Consider the following 374-nt stretch of genomic DNA (forward strand, 5'->3'; position numbering starts at 1 on the left):
CGCACGTAATTCCGACCTGGTATAATGCTTCCAGTTGGTAAAATACTATTTCGCAGAAGTAACAGTGTTCTTGACAGCGAGTTCTGGGGTAATTTGATGAAATTTGGCATTCTAAAATTCCATTATACTCGTACATCCACCACCGTGTATCTACAAGTCCTGCTGAAGTGAGAGAGGAAAAAGTGTGCTAGGTAGCTCTGAAAAGCAGCCCTAAGGGACCCGGTGGCACAGACTAGGAACAGAACCAAGATTTTTGTCTTTCCTTGCCGTCTGTCCCATGTCTGTCACAGCGGGTAAGCCTCTAGCCAGACTCGTAACCCTGCACGGAACTGGATGAATTTTAGGAAGTGGAGTTGTGAGGAAGAAAGATGAAA

This window comes from Apteryx rowi, unplaced genomic scaffold (genome assembly GCF_003343035.1).
Source record: "Apteryx rowi isolate R43461 unplaced genomic scaffold, aptRow1 scaffold_252, whole genome shotgun sequence".
In the NCBI taxonomy this organism is placed as follows: Eukaryota; Metazoa; Chordata; class Aves; order Apterygiformes; family Apterygidae; genus Apteryx; species Apteryx rowi.